This window comes from Sciurus vulgaris, assembly GCF_902686455.1.
Source record: "Sciurus vulgaris genome assembly, chromosome: 6".
Lineage (NCBI taxonomy): Eukaryota > Metazoa > Chordata > Mammalia > Rodentia > Sciuridae > Sciurus > Sciurus vulgaris.
Window position 1 is genome coordinate 111,831,494 of NC_136466.1, and position 16,105 is coordinate 111,847,598.

The 16,105-nt window shown below is 41.1% G+C and overlaps 1 long non-coding RNA gene across 5 annotated transcripts in view; it reads right to left on the minus strand.

The window, feature by feature from the left end:
• Positions 1-16,105, minus strand: part of LOC306664112 — a 160,331-nt gene that overhangs the window by 68,038 nt on the left and 76,188 nt on the right. Inside the window, exon 1 of one of the 5 annotated variants that reach the window (XR_013764652.1) lies at positions 10,817-11,556. The exons of the other annotated variants lie outside the window; for them this stretch is intronic. This is a non-coding gene — a long non-coding RNA (uncharacterized lncRNA). Of the gene's footprint in view, positions 1-10,816; positions 11,557-16,105 lie in introns of those variants that run through there. 5 annotated transcript variants of the gene reach the window in all.

Here is a 16,105-nt window from a genome sequence, read left to right on the forward strand (position 1 = left end):
GTGTCCATCTACAGCTAAATATATATAAATATGTATTATAGGTAAAAAATAAATGATAAATATTTAAAATAATAATAATATTTCTAACAATTTATAGTACCCATTCTCTTTCATAGTGACTCAAAATGAAGTCATTTCAAAAACCCTTGTATTGGAATCCTTATATTTTTCTTCTTTTTCTTCTCCCCTTTCATCTTCTTTGATATCACTGATATCATCATATTTAGAGTGGGTATGTATTTAATGTGTTTGTTTTTACAGAAAATACCTTGGAGTCAAGTGTCATATATGTGATGAACAAGGAAGCCACAGAGTTCCTGCCCACCAACAGACCCCCTACTCCATTAGGGACTCTTGGAGTGTAAGTGGCTGTATTCAGATCATGTTGCTCTACTTCTCTGAACACCGGTCCCGGTATAGAAGTCTGATCTAAGTTAAAGTAACCTGTCTCCAACTTGGCCTTACATAAAAGCCACATCTAACAAAGACAATGGGGACAAATGGGCCCACTCAGCTTCTCCCGCCCCAAGAGTCTGAGAATCATAGAGACATGCGCGGGTTGAAAGGTGGGAAACAAGCAGATGCTGGGAGCAGCAGAAGCCATGGGCAAGAGAAGGCACAGCATGGCTAGGCAGAAGCTCGGCCTAAGCCTGGAGAACTAGAGAGCAGGACTGAGAATACAGCTTGTGTAATGGCACGAACAGTAGAAAGTTAGAAAGTGCCTGTCACTCTAGGGCAGCAAGATAATCCAGTTCCCAGAGGTGTTTGATCCTACATAACCCCCCTGTTCCTGCTGCACATTCCATTCTCCATGAGACTTGGCTCTTTGTAATTTCCCATGAGGTGGTAGATTTCTGCCTACATGTATCCAGCCATGAATCCCCACGTCTTCACGGCAACTTGAGTCAGTCTCTCATTCTTATCATTAAAAGGCCTGTTAAATATAAAATGTCAGCCACATGAACTTCTCTGCTGAACCTGTTCACAGTCCACTAACATTGATCTTTTGTTCTGGAAAATTCCAGGGTTCCTCCATTTTTATTGAATTGACCACTTGCCTATTTTTAAAATGCTCTAAACCTTTAACTTCTACCATGTCTTTGTACTTTCTCTGATACACCATTTACACTACCTCTAGCCACTCAGATGCTGTTATACTCACATCTCACTGAAAGACAAGGATACAGTCAGAATTGTGTCATTGTGTGAACGTGCAGAGTGAACTTGCACAAGATGGTGCAGCCTAGTCCACATCGAGTATACCTAATTCTATGTGCTAAATTTTTATACGCCTGGCACCCACATCACAAACACATGAATAATGCATTTCACTCCCACATTATGACAGCTATGACATCATTAGGCAGTAGGAATTTTTCAGACCCATTATAACCATGACATTGCCTTTGTATAGTGGTCTACTCTTGACCAAAACATCATCATTATGAGACACATAACTGTATTTCAACTGCCACCTTATAGTTGAACTTTTCCAAAGAGATTTTTCCAAGAACTTTTCCAAGAAGTATCATAGACTTTATTTCTTTTGAACCTTGCAACACTTTTAAGAGGTAATAACAGCAATAATAATACCTAGTATTCGTATACTAGCATATAATTTTAAGACATAATCTCAGTTAATTAGATCCACTTAACCACCCTATGAGGTTTCTTTCTAATTTTACGGAAGAGGAAACTGAAGTCTGGGGATGACAAACAACTATCCAATTTCAGGAATGGTTTCTGCTGGGATTTCTGACCTCTGCTGCAATGCTAAAATACTCTATGATCCTTTTTTTCTACCATGAACATCCAGGACCAGCTCTTAGATATGCTTTTATGGCATTGCAAAGTATCCAGTTTCTTATCTCTTATTTCCTAAGTTGAAGGTCTTTTAGATTTAATATGCATCATGCACTTGACCGAGGTCTGCCCACATGGCCTGGGCATAGCTGATTAACTAGGAAACTCACCTTTGTCTTCCATAGGTACACTAAGAATCCATTGATGTGATTTTAGCACATAGACCTGTTCATCTCTGGCCACTTATTGATAAATCTGTGTCCCAGAACCCATCCTGAGGCAAAGCCTTACTATAATGCACAGAGCTTTTTATTTTTTTTCCATACCAGGAAATTGATACTTTCAGAGTTGCATATCAAACCAGCCTGCAATAAACACATTGTACATTTCAGCTTGTAGGACAGAATGTTGAGATCATTTTGACTTGAGAGAGGGAGGGGGAGGCTCAAAATATAAATTGTGCTTTGTTTTTATCTATAACAAATGTGCTTGCTCTAATGACGATAGTACATGAAACTGGTTGTTTTATCATTCCTTAAATAAGACCTTGACATTCACTACCTCATCTTCCTGTCATTTGAAAGCCAAGAGAGTTTAAATTTTGTTTGCCCCAGTAGCTGTTCCTCCCAGGCACACAGATGGCTGATGCGGTTTATAATGGTAACTCTAGTGATTAGATCAGCATTGCACGTGCAATAAAGTAAACAATATGTGGAACAGCATGAGCAGGGTTCTGGGGCTCCTCCACCATTTCTGAATGACTGCAGAGAGAGGCATTTAGATGAAAGGTGTAAACCCATGGCACACAGGCCCCATTCTATCAAAGCTTCCTTGCTGATACCAGATGGCCTGAGATTCCTCCAGACATAGTATTTTAGGCCTCTACCTACCAATCAGACCTGAATACAAAATGAGACATTTTCAATTTAAACTTTAGAAGATCCCTAGTAAACAACACTGCCCAAGATTGGTCTAGGTCCCATGACAGTGGGTCCCATAGTACAGTCCCCCCATGACAATTAGATTCTATGACTGGTGGTGTGAAGGTAACAACTCAAAATGTGCCCATCATCCTTGATCATAAATGTGCACTTGATCCTTACTGCCCCATTCTAATTGGGAACTACAATTAGAGTCATTCCTGTGCCACACTCTAATACCAAACAATGACTCCCCAAACATATCATAGGGTTTCACACCATTCTGTCTTCACACACCCACTTTCTTTGCCTGGGATATTCTTTCTCTTGTGAGCAAATAACAAATCCTCCTGATATGTCAGGACTTCAAGATTAAATATTACCAACAACCATTACTCCCTACCTGAGTTATCTTTCACCCCTCCCCGACCCCTGCCAACCCTATGCAAAGCAGATCCCTCCTTTTGTGCTATGGAAGTACTCTGAACATTTCTCTGTTGTTCACTTATCACACTGATTTCACCACTCTCACTAATATGACTACAACTAACTACTAACTTTGCATCTGTCTAATAAACTATTAATCCCTTGAGCACAGGAACACTATCTTCTTTATCCCAGCACCTAATTTACTGCCTAACATAGTAAAACCTCGGCTATGTGATGGATTAGTGTATAGATTAATATTTGCAAAAGTAAAGAAGTGGATGCAGAATACGTGGATTGCATTCCCTCATGGGTTCATGTTCGTGTCATTCAAAGGCAGTATGGCTGACTCCACTTCCCCTTAAATGACAAATTTTCATTCGAAGACACTTTGGGCTTCCGTTAGTGTACCAGTTAAAAGTGCATTTGAATGCACAACAACAGAAATAATCAACCAGTTTAAACAAACAAGAGTTTATTTTCTCACATAGGAATTTTGGAAGAAGGTGGATGCTGATGTGACAACAGGGGTTCACCATTTTCAGGGCTTTAAAATTGTATTAAATTTTCACCTCAAGATGGTTTCTAAAGCTAGCATTCAAGGTGGAAAGGAATGATGGGGGTGGGGAGTTCCAGCCACATCAACCTCCTCCCCAGACCTCCTTCTAGGGGTGGCAGTATGCCCCACCCCTAGAAGTAAGGGAGTCTGGGAAAGCTGGAACAAATTATTTTAACTGACTTGGGCCAAGCCTGGTCTATCACTAGTGCTGGGCACACTGCTTCTCAAACAAAGTCAGAATTCTGTGGCTAAGAAGGAAAGGGAAGTGAGGTATTTGCAGCATCTGAAGCATCTGCAGTTTCAGAAGATATCTCAGTGCCTTTAAAGTGAAGCATTATATCAGAGTGAAAAAGAATCAATATGAATCTTGAGATTGCTTCTTAAAAGCCATCTGCTGCCCGCCTGCCTGACCCACTGCCAAGGCTAAGGCTAATGGCCATGCCTATACTGCGATGATCCCACTGTGCATTCAGTACAGATCTCTTAAATAGGAAACCCAGATTTACTCAGTCTGAAGTATTCTGTCCACTCAAAGATCACCTCTGGAAAGGTGTTTTTGGACATATACATTAACACCTTATTTTGACAAGGAATTTGGTATGACCTACATGCTCTAAAATTATACCCACGATGCAACTTATGACTGAGTGACCACATGGAGATGCTAGCAGCATTAAAAGAGAATTTATTACTTCATTTCCCAAGAGCATGTGGGCACTCCACACTGAGCAAGGCCATGGGGGAAGCATCTAGGTGGTGAGAAGGGAGAAGACAGAAGGGAGGGGAAAGCTGAGGACACAGCCTGGCCAGGGCTCCCAGGGAAAGGCAGGGCAGGGTGCACAGCTTGTGATCTGGCAGCGTGGATAGCTCTGTCCTGTCGGGCTCCGGGGCTTAAGGGTTGTCTCAAGTTACCTGAACCTAGCCCAGGGTTGATTTAGGGCAGGGGAAATTCTGGCTTGGTGTGTGAGTTTGATAAGGAGCTGGTTGAGAGTATAGAATATGGATTGGTTTGCACATGAAAAGTGTCTTCCAGTTGAGCTCTTTGCAATCTCTAAGAAAGAGTATCCCTGGGAAAGTCAATATCACCACAGGTCTATAAGGCCCCCAAATGCCAGAACATCAAAAATACCAAAAAATTATGAAAATATGGCTAATATAATTGACCCTGTGATGAGTGCATGCTGAAGAGACAAACACTAAGAAAACAGAACAGAATCCATGCTAAAGATACACACCCCTCTGGCCTAGCAATTTTCTTCCCAGATAAAAATCTAGAGAAGCATGTGCACTAGGAAATGTATCCCAAAGTTCAATCAGGGAGTAAATAAATACTCAGTGGGAGTGAATAAACAAATTGTGGTATTAGCCAGGTGTGGTGGCACACTCCTGTAATCCCAGCAGCTCGGGAGGCTGTGGCAGGAAGGAACCTTCCTCAGCAACTTAGTGAGGCCCTAAGCAACTTAGTGAGACACAGTCTCTAATAAGATATTTTAAAAGGTTGGGAGGGACTGGGGATGTGGCTCAGTGGTTAAGAGCTCCTGGATTCATTCAGTCATCGAGTATAAAAAAACAAAAAAAAAAACAAAACAACAACAACAAAAAAAAATTGTGGTATTTTCAGACCCTGGGGTGTAAATGGCAATCAGAACAAATCAGCCTGCCATGCACTTAACATTAACGAAGCTCATGAACAATTAGAGTGAAAGAGGCAAAGACAAAATTTCATATGCAGTAGAATTTTCTTTACATGAATTTCCAAAGCAGGAAAACCCAAATTAGAGTGTTTGGGAATATACATGATCAAACTGTCACAAAAGAGAAAGTTGTGACCAGCATATATGTCTAAGCAGAGTGGTCTCTTCTGGGAGTGGGAATAAGAGGAGGGCTTTTGGAGTGCTGCTAATATTCCAGTCCTTAAAGGAATCACAGCTACTTGATATTTATTACACTGTAGTTTTCTGTGTGTATACTGTGTTTAATGATTTTTCCAGAGGTAAAAGAAAAATTAGAACAGAAGTAGTCTAAACAGAAACCCATGGGTGAGAAATGTCATTGAAAAATGCAGATGTCACCTTCCAGATCCAAGAGTCCATTTCAGTGAACATGAAGACCCTTCCTAGAGTCATTTATTAGGTAGGTAGCTATTCCCCCTTCATCACATAAAGCCTGCTGCTGTGGTGAAAGGAGAAAGAAAGGAACTTCTCCCTGGTAGACCATGACTCCTGCAGAAAAAAATATCTGTTTATGGAAAATAAATGGATCCAGCACTTTTTTGATGACCTTTAATTTGAGCTTTGCCTGGTCCACCTGGAGCTGGGCCTTCAGAATATTGTTCCTATCATTTGCGTTCTCCCACATGGGGTCATTCCTTCCACAGAGGCTATTTTAAAGCTGTTCCTGGAAACCAACATTGGCTGGCATTATAACCATAAATCATTCTTATTTTTTTTAGACAAGGAGGAATTAGGAACTTCCGTAAGTTGGGAGGCCCAGAGATGCACCAGGGGTAACTGCATCTGCTTACTTCTGTGCCCCCTGTGGCTGCAGTTGAATTTGGTCTTCCTCTCATTTCCCATCCTAAACCAGTGTACATTGCTGCTCTCTGCATGTCTTCAACAGCTGCAGGGCCCTCCGCAGGCAGCTGCTGCTGGAGGCCATGCCAAATGAGTCTGATATCCCTGGCGCCTCAGCATCTCGGCTCCAGGCTCTGCAGTCTGTGATGTGCTCTAGTGTACAGGTAAAAAGTACAAGCTCAAATCTTGAGATTTGCTTTCGGCTGCTTCTTCTGTAAACATGTAAGGCCAGCATTTTATGGGAAAGTTCAAATTCTCAGCAGGGTGAGATAGGGATGTATCTAATCAGTTGAGTGTCTTCAATTTTTGCCCATGAACCAAAGAACCTGAACCAAAGAAAGCCAAGGGAAAATGGGATGCAGTACCAGGACCACTCTGAAATCTTGATGGAAAATCGAACTGCATAGCCAAGTGTGCTATTCTGACTTAAGTTAACAAGATATCTTTAAAAAGTGTTGATAGTAGGAGACTGAAGTGAAGGGTTTTTGTTTTACTTTGTTTTCATTTCTGGAAGAATTTACTTAATGTTAAATAGAGGAAGAAGGATTTTGTAAAAAAAAAGGAGGAAGAAGAGAAGAAAAAAATCTGCTAGGAAAATAAAGAGAAAAAGGGATAAAGAAAGAAATGGAAATTCAGAGAGGTACAGGACATATGAAAAAACAGAAACAAAATGAAACAGATGGTGAGATACTAAATGCAAAGTCAGACTGAAGGACAGACAGAGGAGCAAGGTGGGCAGGAATTTTCCTTACCTTTATTCATTACTTTTAGGTTAGATGTCAAATAGAAATCTTAGCACTCTTCAGATTGATATTGTACTTAAACTTATTTAATTACTGTGATGGATTGCATACTTACCACCAATGGCCTTGTTCTCACTCGCCTTAACTACTAATGGGTTGTAAATATGGTCTTTAAAAAATAACTCAGGTTTGATGTGGATTTGTGTTCACCTGCGTTAATGACATGCCCGGGAAATAGATTAGCTGCTGTCTGCTGTGACTCACTGCATTATGCATTTTACCACTGACCTGGCCTGGCCCAGTCCAACTCTGACTGAATGCAAATCCAGGCTTTTATCATCCAAAAGAACATCTCTAGCAAAGAAGAGCTTTCATAGCAGGAGCAGAAGCAGCTCCAGTTATTGTTTGGTAAGCAGTTGTGTCCTGGGGGACTGTTCCCAGCCATGAGCAACTTTAGTGGGAAATAACTAAATAGCTTTAAAGGAAAACAGCAAGGGGGAGGGGAATGAATGAGCTCCAGGCAGCAGAAGAGTTACAGCATAATTAACTCCCAGACCGTCTCATTGACGGAATGTACAGCCAGGCTGCACAACCCTCCCAGAGCTTCCTCCTCAGCTAGAATTAAAGTTTAATTCAGTGTCAAAAGGGCAGAGCAGACAACAGAGACAAACGAATGAACTTCATAGAGAAGGGATCATGACAGGGCCATTCTCTGACACAGTTTGTAGAGTGGGCAGATTTTAAGGCGTGCCTGTTGGATGGTCTAAAGAAAGTCTGAGTCTGGGCCATTTGGGAGAGAAAATGATGGAAATATCTGCCTGATGCCTGGAGAAGCTATTTGTTTTGACTACTGCTGCTGCTATTTCCCTTAAGGTCGGAGCATGCAGGATTATGGAAAATCAGTGCCCAGGACTGAGAAAAATCATTCTCTTCAAGCAACTGGGAGACCCTATGCTTTGGCTGCCATGTTTTCATGGCCACCTTGTGCCTCTATGCTTAGGACAGGGGGATCTGTTATCAGTGGCTATCTTGCATATTTAATACCAGAGCAGATCATTTGTAGTACCCTCTCCTCTATTCCATGAAATTATTTCCACCAATAACCTTGAAACAAAATTTAAAACTAAGGGACCAGGAAAGGCAGTGAAAATTTTTCCCTATTACACTTGGTATGAAATACCAGAAGAAAAAAAAAAAAAAAAATGAAAGAATCTTGCCAGAAAGAAAGAGAATTTTTTTATACTAGAAATTTGTACATAAACATCAAATGTACAACTAATTTCTTCAAAAATTTTATATACACCTTGCAGTTTTAATTTTGATCTTTTTAATACAGTACATGATTTATACAAAGAATTACCCAGTAACTTCCAAGTAAATTTCAATAAATTCAAAATGTCTTCAAAAAGTATAAGTCAAGCAACTCTTAAATTATAGTAATATTTTATTTACTAGATCTTCTCTTTAGTTTTAAAACAAATTATAATTTTAAAAGGAGGGTACATTTAATTTTAAAGATGTTCACACTTAGTAAAAATACTTTATGTATGAACTAGTTTACATTTGACAAAGATATACCTCATAAATATGTCCCATACTTAACAAAAATATCATGTACTTAACAAAAACATAATTAACAACTTTAAAATTGTTTCAAGTTTTAAACACACTCAAACTGTTCACATAGGATGACAGAAACGAGGAAATTCAAGTCCTGTTTCTTTGGTTTTGCAATCCTTATTTATTTCAAACTCACTGTTTAAATGCAGGCATATGCAGTGCAATGGACAATGCGAGCTGGAATGATTCCAAACCATTATGAACTAATTCTTCAAATAAAACCTTATTCCTATATAGCCAGGACGTCTCTGGATTAGCTTCATATAAAACAATGCTCATTTAAGGAAAATAATAAGATGTGCTGATTTGAAGTATCAACTCAACAGTAACCATAACTATTGTCTCACATTTAGATCATTAAATAAAATAAAATAGGAAAGAGCATTTTATCAGAAATGATTTAGAATTGGGGGCCCAGGATGATAATATGGAACAGATCCCACTTCATTTGACTATTATTTGAAATGGCTTTGAAGATTAGCACCCCTGTTGCTGCGCCGGGGTAGATCTTTCCCACTGCTCCAACCTGGGTCTGCATCCACCTGTTATTCTTTCCACCACCCCAGAAGCAGGATAAGCTCAGCAGGAGCAGCCCAGGGCATCTCCACTAATACCAACCAGAGCAAGGAAGAGGAAAGGTACTGGGAAGGAGTACCTTTATTGATCTGCTTCCCCAAGTCAAGCCCTCAACCAACAGTGCAGTGGCTCTTTCATTCTTCCCAACAAGCCTCTTTAAAGGAGGCTTGTAATCTCAGGATTTGGACATGAGAAAAAGAGAACTCTTAAAATTAATGTGATTCATCCAGTGGCCCACTGCTTTTAAGTGGCAGAATCAGGTTTGAAACCCATGTAAGTCTGCCCAAAAAGGAGGTTTGAATTACCTCCTGAAAGGGAGTCCGTGGCAACCACAGATGACCCAGAATTCCCTGACTGCATCAGTTCAGAGGAGGCCGGCTGAGAGTTCTGCTGCTCTAAGTAGAACAAATCCACGTCTCCGGGGGTCTTCCCTGGTTTCAAGTCAATCACCCCTCAGACACCAACCCAGTAACAAGAGAGATTCTCTATTTGACACAGGAGATAGAACAAGTTCCATCAGAGGGTTACTGAGAGTACAATCTAGCTTGCTTGCTTGCTCTTTTCTTTCCTTCATTATCTCTTCATATCCTCCCCTTTCTCTTAATTTCTCTCTCTTTCCTTCTTTTTTCTTTCCTTTTTAACCCACTTCCTTATTGATACCTGTATTATGGGTGAAATTGCTGGAGCTATCACATTAAGTTCCAAAGAATTTCTCATTTGGGACCTTGCATATCACATGTAGCTCCAAAGAGCCAATGAGTCCCTTCATGTCCCCTTTACTTCAAGCCAGGGACATCTTGCATCTCTCTTTCTTTTCCCTGCTTCATTAAAAAATGATAATCTAACCTTCCATATGTCCAGACTTTGAGGTCTTGCTCACTGGTTAGTATTGATTAGTATTTATAAATGGTATATTGTTTGTTTGTTTCTTTCTTTCTTTCCCTACACAGTGCATATTGCAATTTCTAGAATCAGGCCACAGAAAACTTTGGATTACATAATAAGTCAAGATTTGGCAAAAATGATCCTGTAATCTATCTCATTCTCTCTTCTGTCCAGGTCCAAGCAGAACTGTTTTATCTCCTTTTTTAATCTTGTCTTTGTGTATGATCAGGGGCAGCAAGATCCATGCTGGCTTTGACAGAGGACCAGGGGAATTCCTCTCCCCATCACCAGCAGGGCACGGTGGCATAGTGGGAGCTAAGGACAGTCCAGGGCTGGGCACACGCTGGTGCATGGCAGAGCCTTCCCTAAGCTCCGTCTCCTCTGGAGGATGCCCTTGACAGCCTTCACAGTAACAAGACAGGTGAAGGCCAAAGCAATTGAGTGCTTCCTGTTCCCCCCAGCCAGCAGAGGGACAGATATCATCATCACCATTTTCATCTTTACTAGTTGACCTGTTCCAAACTCACAGGAGAAAAACAAGCATCTTCAGAATATGTGTGAGTTATAAAGTTTGGCTGCATATAATGCTAGCTTAAGTAAGTGACTTAATGACATACAAGTTTATTTTTCCCCATACAAAAGAGGCCTTGCTTGGCAGCCCAAGGAGGTCATGACAGTTATATCATTAGCAGGAACTCAGCCACATGTTACCTTTCTTCTCCACTATCCTCAGCACACGGATATATCTTCAAGGTCACTTCATGCTCCAATGTGGCTGTTGGAATGCCAGCCACCATCTCTGCTTTCTAAGAATGACAAGGGAATTAGAGGAAGGCAAAAGACTGAGGCAGCATTCCTGAAGATTCTTGGAAACCCAGCCAACAACTCCTGTTTATAGGAGGTTGGAAAATATATCTCTTTACTAGGCACAACACCACATAGAATTAAATCAGAGCTATGTTCATGGAGAAGAAGAGGAGAAATGATCCTGAGAAGGCATCTCAGAGTCTTTGCTACAAGCTAGGTGCCAGCCCCTGAGCTAAGAACTTATACACATTACCCAGCTTCTTCCTCAAAATTCTGCCACTAGCCACATGCCATTAGACCCAGAGAAGTCTTAGGGATTACTAATACAGTAACTTGGTTCTATTCTGACACTGGAATAGAGAGAACTTTCCCCAAATCTCATTCAATTCTCAAAAACACCCCGTGAGGTAAATATTATTCTTAACTTGGTTTTTCCGGGGGAGAAAACTGAGGTCTAGAATAGTTTAAGTGATTGGTTCAAAGTCATAAGTTGCAAAACTGGAACTAGCTCTCAGTCTACCTACTGATACCTGGTCCAACCTTCCTTTCCTTGGAAGAAATTAAAGATATAGAAAGTTCCCTGAACTAAACTATGTAGTTTGAATATTAATCCTTTGCCTGTTATATCTGGTGCACATTCTCCCATCACCCCCTGTCCTTGTCTTCCCTCATGCAGAAGTTTTTTATTCATTTTTAGTCAAATCTATAAATGTTTTTCTCCATAAGATACTTTTTTTTTTTTTTTTTTTTTTTTTTTACTTTAAATCAAGCCTTCTCATTCTTAAGGTAGAAGAAATTCTAGGAGAAGGTAAAGAAATTCAAATTCTACCATGAAAGACCTCTTTTTTGTATGGGGAAAAATAAACTTGTATGTCATTAAGTCAAATTCTGTTAAGAATTGTATTTGTTTCTTGTGTTTATTCTTGCATGTTGTGCAAAAAATGAAATCTAATAGTGTTTTCACTTGAATATTGTTCCCGTGCCATACATTTAATAAAAGATCTTTTCCCTAACTGATATTTTAATACCACTTTTTGTATACATGACCAAATACCATATGTGTATTCATCTGGTTCTTGGTCTTGCATGCTATTTTATTGATTTATTTTTCTATTCTCAGTTATCTTTCAGCTTAATCCTATGCATTAAAAATAATGCATGTCTGAGCCTGACGCCTCCTACCTATTCATATCATTCCTACTGTTCTAATGCTAAGCAGGCCTGACTGTGGTAAGTGCCTGACAGTTCTTCAGGTAGGTAGGATAGAAGGCACACAGTCCCTTTGGTTTCCAAGCTGGAGACTGCTGGCACTACTGTGGGGTCTAGCTGTCGGAGTGCATTCCTCTGCAGTAGAAGGAAGAATAAATTTGAAAGGTAGTGAGCAGGACAGAATGAAACTTGAGGTCTGCATCTACATAGACACCCCCATTGCTGATATTCATTCTCTTCTCATCACCAATGCCCACACATTATTTATGATCATCATTCTTAATACTAGTTGACTAAATATCCCAGTTTTTGATAATAGAAGTACATAAAGATTTGAATCCTTCTGTTCTAAAATCATATTGATTTTGGTAAATATCTGAATTCACATTATAAAATTATCTGTAGTTTGTAGCACTTCACAGGGTTTGTGTTAGCTTTCCATTACTCAGGGGAAAAATACCTAAGATAAACAACTTCTAAGGAGGAAAGGTTTATTTTGGCTCATGGTTCATTTTGGTTTCAGTTCACAGTGTGCTGGTGATACTGGTCTTGGAGACCAGGAACAGGCCCTTGTTCCCCTGGTATAGAGGATTAAACACCTGAGAAACACTAAGGTGAACATAGAAAGCAAGTTTTATTTAAGAAAAGAGGTAGCAGTAGACTTCTCCGAAAAGAAGGGGGCCCAGAGCTGCAAGTTTATGGGAGTGGGTGTGTCTTGCTCTTTTATAAACCCCAGAACATCCCGCCCCCCCCCCTTCTCCTTCTTCTCTGCCTAAGGGCAGAAAGGAGCAAGAGCACAGTGGGTAATTGTTAGCAACCCCTTGTACCTCATAGGGGGAAGTGTGATCCATCCTGGAGGTTAGCTATTAGCAACCCTTTGTCTTTTCTTTGATAACCAATGCTTTTCTTCTCAACCTTCATCACTGGCTGCCAGACCTTTGCCCCCTGCCTCAGTTTGCTGAGGAATGTGACATATCCTGTCCCCTCAGGTCAGTTGGGCTACAGGAAGATTGCTTGTAGGCAAAAGAAGTATGTGGGGAGTCAGTACAGTGGGCTCATTTCATAAAATTATTCTCTTAACCTCATGTTCCCACCATCCTCATCTATCTGTCCCCTGACACTGGCTCTGCTGGTTTGGGGCCTGTGGTGAGGCAGAGCATCATGTTGCAGAGCATGGAGCAAAGCTACTCCCCTCATGACTGTCAGGAAGCAGAGTGAAGAAGAGGAAGGCCTGGGGTGCTCCTCCCACAAGCCCTGCCTCCTAAAGGTTCCACCACCTCCCAGTAGTGCCACAGGCTGGGGAACAAACCTTCAACATATGAGCCTTTGGGAAATATTTAATATCCAAACTATAGCAGGGTTTAACTGTCTGTGCATGTCTAGAGTCTGGTGCTGGGAAAAGGTCTTCTGTAGCAGCTACACATAGGGTAGGCAGAGAATGTAAGACTGGACAAACATACTGCATACGAGACCCTAAAGGAAGTAAGAATAAAGAGGAAATACATCACTGTGGTAATCCTGACAGTAGCAGTTCTCTGTCCTCTGAGAACCTAGACTCAGTTCAGAGGACAGGAGAGTGGGGAGGGTGGGGACGGTCCAGGAGTAGGTAGTTCATGGAGCCCAACTTTTGACCATCAGCCAACCCAACCATCATGGTCAGGAACATGAGTCATGATTCTTAGTCAATATCAGGAAGCAGCTTGTAGGTGATGAAATGCTTTGTAACTCAACATTCCAATCCCCTTTTTCATGTTCTGTAAATCATAAAGTACCTGATCTGTAGAATTTTAAAAGTCCTGCAGAAAACTCCTGCAAGGCAGCATTAAGAATACACCACAGTCCAATCAGAAGATTCTTTTCCATATGAGAATGTATTCTTCTACAACTGGACTTTCTCAGGATGATAGTCTCTAATTCTTATAACTAAAATTATATAATATTTTGATTAAATTTGAGGTTTTTTTTTTAAAAAATCACTTGACTGTATACCCAAGGATATTTGCCTTCTAAAATGTGTTTTTCTCCTGTAGCAAAGCTGGCATGACTATTTGGGTCTTTACCAAACCAAACAGTCTTTCTTTAAAAGGAGGATAATCCAGGCTACTCATTCAATAAGAAGTGGAACAATAAGAAGGGGAACAGAGGATGAAATGAGAACCCCTCATTCTTACTTAAAATCATGAAACTTACTTTAACATCACCTTCCGATTCCATCTCTAGGGATCACGTTTTAGGTAAAGTGCATTTGAACAAGATTCTCCCACTTCATCCAGTAATAAACCATCTTGAACAGAATCCAAGACTAAAATACCTGCATTGTATTATGCATAATAGTGGGTCATGTGTATACAGGGTCCCCATGCAATTATTCATAAGTTTTTATTTCTTTTTATCCTATTTCTTAACATGCAGACTTGACTGGCATGCTTACATCAATTGCTCTGTTTCTCTTGCTTTGTTATGGTTATGTGTTCTAATACAGACTCTTCCTCCTGAAAGATATCCAGCTCCGTGTCAGATCTACAGAATCTGTAGATTTTCTCCCTAGAATATAAAGCAAGAGCTTGGATTTAATTGTCCAAAATATGTGTTTGCTAAATGAGGCTTTCCTCAAATGTCACTCATTCATTCAGCAAGTCTTTACTGAGCACCTCTTAGGCTCCAGGCGTTCCTCTTGTCTGTGAATACAATAGAGAATGAAACAGATGTCCAGGACTCTTGCTTGTGTGATGGTTAAGACACAATGGCGCAGACAGCAACAAGAAAATATCTAATCACGCATTGTGTTAAGTGGGGGTAGGAACAAACAAGATAGCAAGTATGCAGTGGGGAGAGCTGCTGCCTAGATTAGGTGAGGGACACCTGTGGAAGCATGCCAGTTAAACCAAGTCAAAGGAAGGAGAGGACCTGATCATCCAAAGGGAAGCATGTTGGCAGAAAAACCACAGATGGGAAGGTCTTAGACCGTCTTCTCTTGCCATCTCTGCCTCTACTCCTCACCACCTCCATCAGACTTCATAGGTCAGTCAACTCCTTCTCCCCCAAATAGCCTTCCTGCACATCCACGCGTGACTCTCTTCTCCAGCCTCCTTCAGCACTTCATCTGTCCCTGACGACTCACCATTTAACCAGATGCTGGGTTGTATTGTCCTCAGATGGATCCTGTGGTGAAACTTGGCTCTCCAGCATGTTTTGTAAACCCACCGTGGACAGGGGGCATGTACCCCTTTTGTACCCCATACCACATCTGCTGCAGCACTGGAGCGGAACTGCAGCACTGGGGCCGGCATTGAAATGAACTGAAGACGTTAGACCTACAGGGGCAGGTGAACGGCCATGGCTAAGCTGCTTTTCTATCTGCATCTGCTCACGTTAGACAAAATGCAAATAGATAGGCCCCATCTCTCTCTGTTCTATTTAGCATTTATATGACACCTTTCAGCACAGAGAAAATGAGTAAGTGGAACCAGAAGTGGCTGTTCCATGTGCTCATCCCCTAGCTCCACTATGGCTAGGCATCTGGTCCCCACCTGCCCCTCACAGGCCCCTCCTCCCCCCAGGGCAGGCTGCACGCACCACTGTTTTGCTTTCGGTGGAGTTCTTCCCACCGAGCCACACACTGTTGAAAGAATGTATTGTCCGTGCTAAAGGGAGAACTCGGGTAGCACGTTACAAATCTGAGCTGTTAAGTGATAAATGAGCAATGAAAAGCATCCTGACATCATTAAGGTGTTCCTGAACATGCTGTCTGCTCCAGCCTCACCCGCCTGCAACTGTGGGAAGGCAGGATTGCTGGCAGGGTCACCAAAGCCTGGCTTAGGAGTCACCAAATTGGATCATTCCAGCTCCATGGGGATTTTCTAGATTCTGTCAATTGGAGACAGAGACATTTTATAAAAACTGCTAGATTCTCATCTCTGCAAACTTTTTTAAAAAGTAGGGTTCCCTCCCTCCGTGTGAAGGGAAACTGACCTTTTTACTGCT